This window comes from Nomascus leucogenys, chromosome 2 (assembly GCF_006542625.1).
Source record: "Nomascus leucogenys isolate Asia chromosome 2, Asia_NLE_v1, whole genome shotgun sequence".
Classification (NCBI taxonomy): domain Eukaryota; kingdom Metazoa; phylum Chordata; class Mammalia; order Primates; family Hylobatidae; genus Nomascus; species Nomascus leucogenys.
Window position 1 is genome coordinate 128,417,265 of NC_044382.1, and position 12,834 is coordinate 128,430,098.

General features: G+C 37.2%; 1 pseudogene; it reads right to left on the reverse strand.

The window, feature by feature from the left end:
• Nucleotides 1-12,360: 12,360 nt before the first annotated feature.
• On the reverse strand, nucleotides 12,361-12,466 carry LOC115832065 (annotated as a pseudogene).
• Nucleotides 12,467-12,834: the final 368 nt, after the last annotated feature.

Consider the following 12,834-nt stretch of genomic DNA (forward strand, 5'->3'; position numbering starts at 1 on the left):
CTTCTCTCGTCTACTTTATTAGTCTAGCTAGTGGTCTATTTTATTATTTTTTTCAGAAAACCAGCTCCTGAATTGATCGATGTTTTGAAGGGGTTTTCATGTCTCTATCACCTTCAGTTCCACTCTGATCTTGATTATTTCTTGTCTTCTGCTAGCTTTGGGGTTTGTTTGCTCTTGGTTCTCTATTTCTTCTATAGAATGTCAATTTAAGATCTTTCTAGTTTTTTGATGTGGGTATTTAGTGCTATAAATTTCCCTCTTAACACTGCTTTAGTTGTGTACCAGAGATTCTGGTACATTGTATCTTTGTTCTCACTGGTTTCAAAGAACTTCTTGATTTCTGTCTTAATTTCATATTTACCCAGGAGTCATTCAGAAGCAGGCTGTTCAATTTCCATGTAGTTGTATTGTTTTGAGTGAATTTTTTAACCTTGAGTTATAATTTGATTGTGCTGTGGTCTGAGAGACTGTTTGTTATGATTTCACTTCTTTTGCATTTGCTGAGGAGTGTTTTACTTCCAATTATGTAATCAGTTTTAGAGTAAGTGCCATGTGGCACCAAGAAGAATGTATATTCTGTTGTTTTGGGTGGGAGTTCTGTAGATATCCGTCGGGTATACTTGATCCAGAGCTGAGTTCCAGTCCTGAATAGCTTTGCTAATTTTCCGTCTTGATGATCTGCCTAATACTGAGAGTGGGGTGTCAGAGTTTCCCACAATTATTGTGTAGGAGTCTAAGTCTCCTTGTAGGTCTCTAAGAGCTTGTTTTACGAATCTGGGTGCTCCTGTATTGGGTGCATATATATTTAGGATAGTTAGATCTTCTAGTTGAATTGACCCCTTTACCATTATGTAATGCCCTTCTTCTTTTTTTTTTTTTTAAATCTTTGTTGGTTTAAAATCCGTTTTGTCGGGAACTAGGATTGCAACCCCTGCTTTTTTCTGTTTTCCATTTGCTTGGTAAATTTTCCTCCATCTTTTTATGTTGAGTCTATGTGTGCCTTTCCATGTGAGATGGGTTTCTTAAATACGGCACATCGGTGGATTTTGACTGTTTTTCTAGCCTGCAGCTCTATGTCTTTTAATTTGGGTATTTAGCTTATTTACATTTAAGTTTAACATTGTTATGTGTGAATCTGATCCTGACAACGTGATGCTAGTTGGTTATTTTGTAGACTTGTTTATGTATTTGCTTCATAGTGTCACTGGTCTGTGTACTCAGTATGTTTTATTGTAGTGGCTGATAATGGTTTTTTCCTTTACATATTTAGTGCTTCCTTCAGGAGCTCTTGCAAGGCAGGCCTGGTGGTAACAAATTCCCTCAGCATTTGCTTGTCTTAAAAGGATCTTATTCCTTCTTCACTTATGAAGTTTAGTTTGGCCAGATATGAAATTCTACATTGGAAATTCTTTTTTTAAAGGATGTTGAATATTGACCTCCAATGTCTTCTGGGCTTATAGGGTTTCTGCTAAGAGGTCTGCTGTTAGTCTGAAGGGTTTCCCTTTATAGGTGACCTGGCCCTTCTCTCTGGCTTCCCTTTAACATTTTTTCCTCCATTTTGACCTTGGAGAATCTGATGATTATGTGTCTTGGGGTTGATCTTCTCATGGAGTATCTTACTGGGGTTCTCAGGATTTCCTGGATTTAAATGTTGGTCTGTCTTGCTAGGTTGGGGAAGTTCTCCTGGGTGATATTCTGAAGTATGTTTTATAACTGGGTTCCATTCTCCCCATCTCTTTCAGGTACCCCATCTGTCATAGGGTCAGTCTTTTTACATGATCCCATAGTTCTCAAAGGTTTTGTTGGTTCCTTTTCGTTCTTTTTTCTCCAATCTTGTCTGCCTGTCTTATTTCATCAAGATAGTTTTCAAGCTCTGATATCCTTTCTTCTGCTTAGTCTATTCAGCTATTAACACTTGTGTTTGCATTATAAAGTTCCTGTGTTGTGCTTTTCATCTCTATCGGATCATTTATCTTCCTCTCTAAACTGGTTCTTCTAATTAACAGCACCTGTAATATTTTATCATGGTTCTTAGCTTTTTTGCAGTGAGTTAGAACATAATCCTTTAACTCAGTGGAGTTCATTATTACCCATCTTCTAAAGCCTACTTCTGTCAATTCATCCATCTCAGCCTCAGCCCAGTTTTGTGCCCTTGCTGTAGACATGTTGCAATCAATTGGAGGAGAAGAGGCACTCTGGATTTAGAGTTTTCAGCATTTTGTGTTGATTTTTTTCTCATCTTCATGAGTTTATCTACTTTTGATCGTTGAGGCTGCTGACTTTTGCATGACGTTTTTTAGGGTCTTTTTCTTTGACGTTTGTGTTGTTGACTTCTGTTTGTTTTTCTTTTAGCAGTCAGGCCCCTCTTCTGTAGAGCTGCTGAGGTTTGCTGGGGGTCCACTCCTGACCCTATTCTCCTGGGTCTCTCCCACCCCTGGAGATATCTCCAGTGGAGTCTGCAGAGCAGCAAAAATAGCAGACTGCTCCTTTCTCTCGGAGCTCTGTCCTGAAGGAGCACAGACCTGGTGCCAGCCAGAACGCCCCTCTATGCAGTGCCTGGAGACTCCTGTTTGGAAGTCTCATTCAGTCATGAGGACCAGAATTAGGGACCCACTTAAATAAGCAGTCTGTCTGCTCCTTGGCTGGACAGGTGTGCTGCACTGGGGGAAATCTCCTCATCTAGGCTCCTCTGACTTTTCAGTACCAAGAGGCAGAAAAGACTAAGATTGCTGATCCATGATGCCACAGCTGCCCCTCCTCCTATGGTGAGTTTCTACATCTTTGTGCTTGGGACCCAAGGCTATGGTGGAGTGGGCTCAGGAGGGGACTTCCTGATCCATGGGTTGCAAGGATCCATGGGAAAAGCATGATTTCAGGGAGGGGAAGCACAATCCTTCACCACCTCCATTGGTTGCGGAAGGGAGTTCCCTCTTCCCCCCTGCAGCTCCCGTGTGGGTCCTCACTCCACCCTGCTATTCTGCATTCTCTGGGATTCACACCACCCACTGAGTCACTCCCAGTGAGAGAATCTTTGTTCCTCAATTGAAGACGAAGAGCTTACTCGCAGTTTTCACCCTTCTTGGTGGGAGCTGCAGAGCAGAGCTGCTTCTATTCAGCAGCTGCTCCCCCAGTGCTATGATTTTAATGTGTCCCCTCCAAAGCTCTTGTTAAAGCTTAATCGTCATTGTGGTGGCATTAAGAGTTGTGGCAGAGTTTGGGTAAGCAGACCCCTCATGGATGGTTTAGTCCTTATAAAAGAGCTAGAGGGCCTAGCTTAGGTCCTTTTTTGCCCTTTCACCTTCTGCCATGTGAGGATAGTTTTCATCCCTTCAGCCATGTGACGATGCAGCAAGAAGGGCTTAACCAGACATCGAATGCCATTGCCTTTATCTTGGACTTCTCACTCTCCAGAACTGTGCAAATTCATGTGGCTGTGTCACCACTTACGGGTGCCACCAATGTTGCTAAGTAATGGGGGATGGAGGGACAGGCAAGGCAGCCCCCACTTTGAAGGGAGAATGAGGCTGGGCCCAGAACCACACAGGCTGCCATGGAGGCCGTCAGCCAGAACTGTTTTTTAGTGGTTTAATTAATAAGTCTAATAAAATGTGTTTAATTTTTTTCATATTTTTATAGAGAAATCCAGATTTACTTTATATCTATTCCAGTATGAGAATTATTTTGATTTATGCTAGGACTGAATTAAAGACATGTCATTGAAACAGGATCCTTTTTCTATTTTAAGGTCATTCCAATAAACTATCATAGTTCCAACAGCCTCTTAGGGCTTAGTACTAACTGGTGTGTGGTTGAGAGGAAGAAATTTTTTAAGCAAGGTTTTAAGATACGGCATTTGGAAAATCAAGAAAAAGTCATGAATGATCTCTTTTACTTTACTAGCCAAAAAATAAATTATACAATAATGGTATTATTTGGGTAGTTTTCAATCCTGAAACTCTGGGCATAAAAAGAACTTAACTATAATTTGATTGACGGATGGACCAAAGACCTTAACAGACACCTCACCAAAGAAGATGTGCAGATGACACAGAAAAAGACACTCCACATCATATGTCGTCAAGGAAATGCAAAGGGAAACAATAATGAGGTCCCACTACACACCTATTAGAATGGCCAAAATCTAGAATACTGACAGCATCGAATGCTGGTAAGGATATGGAGCAACAGGAATTCTCATTCAATCCTGCTGGGAATGAGAATAATATAGTCAGTTTCGAAGACATTTTAGTAGTTTTTAAAAAACTAAACACACTCTTATATATGATCCAGCAATCACATTTTTGGTATTTGCCCAAAAGAATTGAAAACTTATATTTTCACATAAGTACACAAAAATTTGTACCAAGATATTTATAGATGTGTACACATAAGTACACAGAAACTTGTACACAGATATTTATGGAGGCTTTATTCATAGTTGCCAAGATAGCCTTCACTATATGACTGGATAAATAAACTGATACATCCAGATAAGATAATACTGTTCAGCATTATAAACAAATGAACTATCAAACCATGAAAAGACATGGAGGAAACTTAAATGTGTATTACTAAGTGAAAGAAGCCAATATGAAAAAGGTACATAGTGTATGATTCCAACTATATGACATGCTGGAAAAAGCAAAACTATGGACACAGTGAAAAGATCAGTCAATTCAAATAAATAAATATGTTTTTAAAAATCAGTGGTTTCCAGGTATTAGGGAGGAGATAGGGATGAATAAGCAGAGCACAGAGAACTTTTAAGTCAGGGAAACTTCTTTGTATAATATTCTACAGTGGTACATGTCATTAAACATTTGTTTAATCCCACAGATTGTACAGCATCAAATGTGAACGCTAAAATAAACGTGTAATCTTGGGTGATAATGATATGTCAATGCAGATTCATCAGTTGTAACATATGTACCTCTCTAGTAGGGAATGGTTATAATGGGGAAGGCTATGCATGCATGGGGGCAGAAGGTAAATGGGAAATTTCTGAATCTTCTGTTCAATTTTCCTGTAAACCTAAAATTGCTCTAAAAATAGCCTAAGAATGGTTTTATAATAACAATAGGCCATTATTCATATTAGCATTATCATTATAGTCATGAATACAGTCTTCTCTTGACTATAGGGAACACAGTGCTTTTAGATTTCCTAGCATCCATTTAGCTTCCATGTTAAAAATAGAATAACACTAAGAACTTCTATATTATATGCACTATGAAACCATATATTGTAGCTCATTAATTTATTTGGTAATAAAGTGCTAATTAGTGATATCACACTGACTCAAACAAGTTAGCTGAATAGTTTTAATAATGTAGAACACACCCTGAATCTCCATCAGACTTATTTTATTCATTCAGTTGGTCACAAGAAGAAATAGAACAAATGTGATGAATCAAAACACATCCATAAATTATACTAGAAAAAATAGCTCAAAATATATGTCCAGCACAGTTATTCAGTGCTGTTAACTCCAATTTCCCTATTACCATTTCATTACTACATAATACAGTTGAATTCAACCCTCGAGCTGTTTTTGCTTTATTTGATGGTTATATTTATTGTGTATATCAGGGATACATATTTTAGTGCATCCAATAGGAAGCCATATTAGCACATTGGACCTTGATAAGCTTACTCTAAAATTATAATCTACAATAACCTTGTAATACTACATAGAATATAACTGAGCCAATAAAACATACTTATTTTTGTTTACCTTTCAATTTACACGTAATTTAAATCTACATTTTATCTAACTAAAACCAGATTGTTGGACTCTCAGATGTCTTGAGTGACCTATTACTTATTGAAGTGCATGGCACTTTTAGAACGTAAATGAAAACTTCAGAGAATTACAATTTATATTACACAAATACAACTTCTGTCAATTCTGTCACAGTCAAAACATAACCAGCTGCCTCTGCAATGATATCAAGTGGCAATTAAAATAGCACCAGCAATGTTACACTACAGTGAGGTGCAGAAAATATTTTGTCTGGTAAAAGCAAGAATTATATTTAGATGGTTGAGATTCATGTTCCATATTAAAAGAACAAATGTTCTGAAAGATTAGTCTTTGGTGCCATCATGTCTATTTGTGCATAATCTTGGACACAGGGTGGCTTGCATGAGCCAGATATGTGTCTTGTTCAACTTTGGTCCACTAAGCCGTGGTCCCCAAGTATCTTCTGCAGACCATTAGTTCAATGAAATACTAATAGGAATTTTGTCAAAAAATAAGTTCTATGATCACATAGGATTTGGAAACGCTATGTTAAGCTTGCACATTTTTCTCTCCAATGAATTGTCAACTCTTTAATGTACTCACATGCATTATGGATGTTTTAGAGAAAATGCATAACTTCCCCCAAATTATTTAATTATAGAAGACATGCCAGAATAACCATTAACTTTTAGATAAAATAAATGTTTGGGACAAGCAAAGTTGGAAAAAATTATTTTGTTATCTGATATTTGCTTAAGGCATCAAAGAAGTTAACAGCAGGAAAAATAAAAATTTGGTTGGATTGGTTACATTTGTTCCACAGTGTAATGTGTTTATTTTGGTAAGCATACTGGGTGTAAACTTGATTTTTTGCAGTGCTAACGGCCTTTAATGGAATTTATCCAGAACTCTTTTTTCAAGGAGGATCTACTGGGGTAATGTTGCATGGAACAAGTTTACAGAATTGCATTCAAAATCCCATTTACCACATTTGCCATTCTGCTCATCTAAAGATACTAAAACATTTTTCCTGCTTGGAAGCTTCTAACACCACCAATTCTCCTGCAATAAGTAGGGGTCTGATGTGGCTGTCTCAGGGTTCTCTAATAAAAGAAAAATTCAGCCACCTTCCTGGAATATACAAGGGCCAAGGAGCATTTACAACACATAGTGACACCAAAGAGGTCTTATTCTTTGAGCAGTTAGAGGCAGTGGGGCAAAGTGACCTGCATTAATCCAGATTCTCCTCTCTCTTAAGTTAACAAGGATTCTGCTTGATGCAAGGATTGACACCTGACATTAGGACCAAAGCAGGCAAAAATAGCAAGGCTGGTGATTTATTTTTAGTAGCTCCTTTTTCAGTGTCTTTCCTTTACTCTCATATTCCAGCCAGCCATCTCCCTGGAACCCTTGGGAAGCCTTCTCTCTTCTTATTCAGAGCCTTCTTACTCCAACACTCACTCCTCCACTGCTTCAAAATTAGGTCCCTCATCGACCATTGGTGTTTATGTGTTCTGTTTTCAAATACTCAATTGAATGACAGTAAATGAGTTTTTGCAATGGCTTTATTACATCGAAGAAAAAGAACTGGAGCACAGATAACATAATAGAATGGAGAATCATAAATGACTTAACAAAATGGAGGAAGTTAAAACCAAAGAACTTTCAGGGAGGCATAAAAGGACAAGTAAGGCAATTTGCCCTAAATAACTCAAGAAAAGCTAAAAGCTCAGAGCTATCAAATCGACAAAGTGCAAGGAATATGTGGAACTAAAACAGGGATAGGTCAAAAGTAAAGTTCTGTAGATCTTTGGAGTCCATTACTACCTTAATTCCCAGAATCCGGAAGCCAGCATGCACTGCTTGCCACCACCATCCCCTCAAAATGAAAAGATTATTAAATCAAGAAAATGACAGAAACTAAAGGGTCCCAGGGAAGAAATACCTACTAATATTGATAAATAAGATAGGGATAATGAAAAGCCTGATTTTATGATCATTATAGTGAAATGAACTAAATCACTGCATCTCAAACTTGAATGTGCACATAGCAAGAACCTGAGGTCTTACTAGAATACATACTTCAGTTGATGAGGTCTGGGGTGTGGCCTCAGATTTAGCATTTCTAATACTTCTGCATTTCTGCTGGTCCATGAGTCACACTTTGAATAAAAATGCAAAAGACAACAAAGTACATTTGTATTCAGAGTAGCTAGCCACTTTTTACTACTTCACTCTTGAATGTGAGTAGACAGATAAAAATTACCATCCATTTGAAGGAAGCCTCCTACATGAAAGACAGAGACCAAAACAGATATTAAGAAGTAAAAAGCATAAAGTACAGCTAGAGTACAGCTCTAGATATCATCATAGAGATATAAAGTTCATTTATGAAACTAGAGAAGAATTCTAAGGAAAAATAAAAATCAGCGAGCAAAAACATGATTCTAAGAATTTAAAATACATGAGAGGCCAGGTGCTGTGGCTCACGCCTGTAATCCCAACACTTCGGGAGGCTGAGGTGGGTGGATCACTTGAGGTCAGGAGTTCAAGACCAGCCTGGCCAACATGGTGAAACCCCGTTTCTACTAAAAATACCAAAATTAGCCAGGCAATAGTGGTGCACACCTGTAATCCCAGCTACTCAGGAGACTGAGGCAGGAGAATCGCTTGAGCCTAGGAGGCGGAGGTTGCCCTGAGCCAAGATTGTGCCACTGCACTCCAGTCTGGGTGACAGAGTGAGACCCTGTCTCAATAACAACAAAATAATAAATTAATTAATTAAATACATAAGAAAAATATCAATAGAAGTTTTGGAAAATAAAATCAGAGAAATTACCTAGAAATTTGAGTATATATCAAAATATTTAAAATAAGAAAGTGGGTCAGGACCAATCCGAGAAAACCAACATATGAAATATGAAATTTTTAGTAACAGAAAAAAAGGATGGAAAAATACTAACACGGCTTATACAAAAAAAAAATATTGAAACTAAAGACATATGTCTTCAGAATGAGTTAATGTCCTTTGCAGGGACATGGATGAAACTGGAAACCATCATTCTCAGCAAACTAACACAGGAACAGAAAACCAAACACCACATGTTCTCATTCATAAGTGGGAGTTGAACAATGAGAACATATGGGCACAGGGAGGGGAACATCACACACCAGGGCTGTCCCAGGGTGGGGGGCAAGGGGAGGAACAGCTATAGGAGAAATACCTAATTTAGATGACAGGTTGATGGGTGCAGCAAACCACCATGGCACATATGTACCTATGTAACAAACCTGCACGTTCTGCACATGTATCCCAGAACTTAAGGTATATATAAAAAAAAATACAAAAATTATCCAGGCGTGGTGGTCGATGCCTGTAATCTCAGCTAATCAGGAGGTGGAGGCAGAAGAATCGCTTGAACCCAGGAAGCAGAGGTCGCAGTGAGCCAAGATCGTGCCACTGCACTCCAGCCTGGGCGACAGAGCAAGACTCCATCTCAAAAAAAAAAAAAAAAAAAAAAATTGTAAGATACTCTGGGATAAACTAGAAGGGATTGAAGTCATCTATTTGGGGCTTAATTTTAAAAACTATTGCTTGTTCTTACATTATATAATTTTGAAAAATAAAATACAATATGTTAGAGACAGTGTTAAACACTAAAAAAAACAAAAAGACTCACTAAGATATTTCAAGAAATATCAATATCATACACACTGGCAATACGTATTCAACCTCAGAATCTAAAAGATAGCATATAAATGTCATCCAAATTCTGAGGAAAAATTATTTCTATGCTAGAATTCCAGGTTAATTCTTATTCACCTGTTGTAGCAAAATAAAGACATCAGTACAAGGACTAAAAATGTGTCGGCTATGCACGCATTTTTAGGACATTTCCAGAGGATGTACTGTAGCCAAATGAAGCATTAAATTAAGAAAATGATAGACTTAGGATCCAGGAAAAAGGCAACTCATTAAAGGATACTGAAAAAACTAATTTCCAAGACAATGAAAAAGAAACATCCCAAATGGACAAATTCATAGCAAGTGCAGAAAGAAATGAGTTTAATTGGATTTGAAGAATCAAGGGAGGAAAAAATAGAAATAATGTACTTGAGTATATAAATGGCAATAATAAATGCGGTGAAAAATGTTCCAATTTGGAAAAGATGATAGACTTTTTTTAAAAGGTGAATAAATCAATTTGGCAATCATCAATTCCAGGAAAAAAATGGAGAAACAGGAATGGAAAAATACATTTCATAACTTAGTTGTTTTATCAGTAAACAATGCCTGCATAGTCATAATCATGTTATGTAATCAGTGACTAGTGGTTTATTAAAAAAAAGAAAGCACAAGTTATAACTATGTAGGAGGAGGTTGGAGAGATTATGTGGTTGAGGAGAGTATTGACAGGTTAAAGCATCATCCGTCATGGCCAGAAGTAAAGGGGTCATCTGTGATATTGATGAATCGTGAAATAACAGTATAAGCCTATTAATTAGAAATGCAGATATAAATACATTAAATTCAGTTTGGCTCAAAGTGGTCTCCATACACAGTGAGCTGTACCTTAGCTTGATGGTTAAACAAGTTGTAACCTAACTAGTAGTATACCCTTATAATTAGGCAGCCGAGTCTCACTGATCTCAAACAGAAAGCTGCCAAATTTTGCCCAAATAAGGCAAAGGCCAAATTGTACTCATCAGTTTGCTGCTCATGTTGCAGGCGCGGGCATTTTGAACCATCTTCAGTTGGAAGCAGCCTGCTTCTAGAATCTTTTTTTGTTGTTCAAATTAACTTTGTTATATTTAACTGATCTAAGTATTTTTTTCAGCGAATACCATAAGCAACAGTTAAGGGAGTTGATAGTAATTGCTTTGATAATAATGTAATTAATTTTAAAAACAACATGAGCCAGGGGAAGGACAATCAGTGTCCAGTAGTTTTAGCTGTGGCATACCCAAAGTAGAGGCTTTATCCCTCCAGTGGGGCTTTGCAGAAGAATGGAGCCCAGAAGACTGCCATCCCTTGGTGGTACTTGCCTAAAACATCCTCAGCATCAGAAATCTGGGGGAAGGATGAGGAATGAGGGCCTTCCCCTCCCTAGAACATAAGCCGGGAGCTGCATGGAGACGGCTCTGTTCTTGGCTGCACCAGCCTAGGGTGGAGTTTCCTTCTTCCAGACCAGGGAGAGACGATGAAAGGAGCGGGGGCTTAATTAAAATGCCATAGTGAAGTTTAGTATATTTTCTTTAATAAATATTTCTTCATTTGTTCTATGCTCTTAGAACATCCCTAGAAACTTAAATGTTTGTTTTATAAAAATAATGTTTGCCAGTTTGACTGGGAAGTGGATCCATGGAGATCCTTATGCTGTAATGCCAGAACTAGCCCTCCTCTAACCAGCTTTTGATTTTTCACAATCAACTCACCTTCTCTGAGATTAGTTGTCTTTTCTTTAAAATGAATGTAATATTGTCTAATTTTCAAGGTTTTTATTGGCATTGAAGAAAATATGCATAAAGTGTTTGATGTAATTTTTGTCATATGGAAGACTTTTTTTGTAAAAAAAAAACTACTCTTGTCTTTGAAGAAAAGTGATTATATGTCATGTATTCATTCATCCACTCAAATATGACTTGAGCACTAGATATGTGTGCTATTCCAGATGGTGGAAATTTTGAGCAAAGCAAAGGTGCTTCCTTCACAGAGCTTATTCTAATGGAAGAAGTAGACAATAAAAAGTGAATATATAAAATGATGTCAGGGATTGATCAATATGATAAAGAAAAAGAAAACGCATGAAGAGTTAGAAAGTTATATGAGGCTGCCATACATACAAATGGACATATGGAGAAAATGGCCTATTTTCTCCATTAATTCATCAAGGTAAAATTTTCCTTCAAATTTTGCCATTAAAATCAAGGTTCAAATTAAAATCAAGGTTCAAATTAAAATCAAGGTTCGAATTTTGCCATTCAAATGCTTTTTGTCTTTAAAAGTAGAACAAATATCTTTTGCCAACACCTCCTAGTAAATATGGACCTGGTAAATATATATGTGTATCTATACATATATATACATATATTTATATACATAAATATATATAGTTTTTTATATATACTATATAGTACATATATATACCATATATAAAATATGTATACATATATATATATATTCAGTTGCAACAGAGGCTAAGCTTCCACAGCAATGCTTAAATGTAATAACCTTTGCATATTGCCTCTGTTCTTACAAGACCAAGCCTGCCTGAAAGTGTGGGATAGTATAATCGACTCTTGTGGACTTCTAATTCTGTACTTCTATGACATAAAGATGTGTGATACATATGAATGGGACTACAGAGAGAGTGAGGAGATTTGACTAAATATATTATAAATGCTATAAACCACTACTGGTGTTAAAACATTGTGGATGTCAGATTTTATTATCTTGAGAGTAACTTTGAAAAGAGAAGGAAATATAAAATACAATATAAATCACATAGGAGAGCTAATTACTAAACTAATTTCTATCAGTATTCTCACAGATGACAGAATGCCCTCTTGACTATTCTCTGTAAATCACAAACACTGAGATTTCATTAAATATGTTATCAGAGGGTATGTAATTATTATTAAGACATACACCCTATCTTCAAGGAGTTTGTATTATAGTAGAAACAATAAAACTACAGAAATGACCCTGTAAAGTTCATATCTCCACACCACCAGCATAGGAATCATGTTAAGAAGTTAGCGCGATAGCTGCTCTGATGCTGAAAATTCTTCACCTACTTCCTTCTGTCTCAACAAGGATAATGGAGAATTTAAGGACAAGGATTATTTTTTGGATGTCTTCCACTGCTTTGTCCTACTCCTGGTTTCCCCCAACATCTCTCAGAGGATCAGGTGCTGCTGGAAAAGTTCGCAATCAGCTGTTTCAGCCACCAGCCTCCCATTCAGCAACAGGGATTAGGAGATGTGAAGAGATGGCTATTCCACACATAGTCTTCCTTTGCCTTAGGCAGGAAGTTGGGTGCTGAGAGTTTGTGCAGATAAAGTTGGCAAAATTTTACGTCACAGACAGA